Below are 1,315 nucleotides of genomic sequence, written 5' to 3'. Positions count from 1 at the left end.
TATGTGGTAAGTTGGGACATTGGAAACGGCAGTGTCCTCTACGTGATAGAGGAGGAGGGGTCGGGGGCGTAGGGCCAATTGGTAGATTGAGCGGGAGCTGTTCTGGATATCAGAAGTTTGGGCAGGGGGCCACCGAATGTCACTCACGCTTTAGAAGAGATGGCGCTTCCCCTCCGGGAAACGGGCGGAGCCGCGTGCGGAGGGACGCGGCCAACAAGTATCCCCAGGTAGCGGCTGCCCCCACGAGCTCACTGCCCCCACAGCCAGGAGTGCAGGACTCGATCTGGCCGTGGCAGAATCTACAATAATCACAGATGACAAGGTGCATGTGCTCAAATCCACATGCACGGGCCCGCTGGGAAGTGGCCTCTCAGCGCTATTGATTGGTCGTTCCTCAGCTTCACGAATGGGTACATTTGTTTTGCCTGGTTGTGTTGATGCGGATTACACTGGGAACAGTGGTATTATGGTGAAAATTTTTGCTCCCCCGATTACGATACCGACCTTGAGTAAAATAGCTCAGCTTATTCCTTTCAGGGGAGCTGTCCCTAGAGCTGAGGCCACGATGTGGGGATCAGGTGGCTTTGGTTCTACGGGAGAGCCTCAAGTGGCATTTTGTGAACGTATAACCGAAGACCGCCCAAAACGAGTAGTGAACATTGGGGGCCCAGAAGGGATAACCCTGCAGGGGGTGGAGATGATGCTGGACACGGGATCTGATATCACCGTGATACCTGATTATGCTTGGCCTGAAGCCTGGAGGTTGCAGGATTTGAATGTCTCTGTGTCTGGCATTGGAGGACAATCTGCTACTAAGATCAGTGATTCTTATGTACGTGTGACGGATGTGGAGGGTGATGTGGCTCACGTCCGTCCATGTGTGATGCACACGTCCCTCTGGATTCTTGGGCAAGATGCCTTGAGCCAGTGGGGCCTGATGATGCGAACGCATTTTTGATAGCGGCCACGGATGCAGCTCTCGCCCAACACTGAAATTGTCATGGAAAACCAATGTACCAGTGTGGGTTAACCAGTGGCTGCTTTCGGAAGAGAAGCTGCGACACGTTCAGGACCTGGTGGAGGAACAGTTACGAATGGGCCATATTAAACCATCGACAAGTCCGTGGAACACGCCAATGTTTACTATCCAAAAAAAGTCAGGGAAATGGCGATTGTTACATGATCTGTGTGCCATTAATGACTGTATCCATGATATGGGCGCGCTGCAGCCCAGTCCCCCGTCACCAGGAATGTTGCCAAAGGATTGGGACCTTTTAGTGGTTGATCTGAAAGACTGTTTTTTCACAATTTCCCT

This window comes from Chaetura pelagica, unplaced genomic scaffold, assembly GCF_000747805.2.
Source record: "Chaetura pelagica isolate M959 unplaced genomic scaffold, ChaPel_1.0 scaffold686, whole genome shotgun sequence".
NCBI lineage: Eukaryota > Metazoa > Chordata > Aves > Apodiformes > Apodidae > Chaetura > Chaetura pelagica.
The sequence above is the reverse complement of the archived record's forward strand: the minus strand, read 5'-3'. Positions refer to the sequence as shown.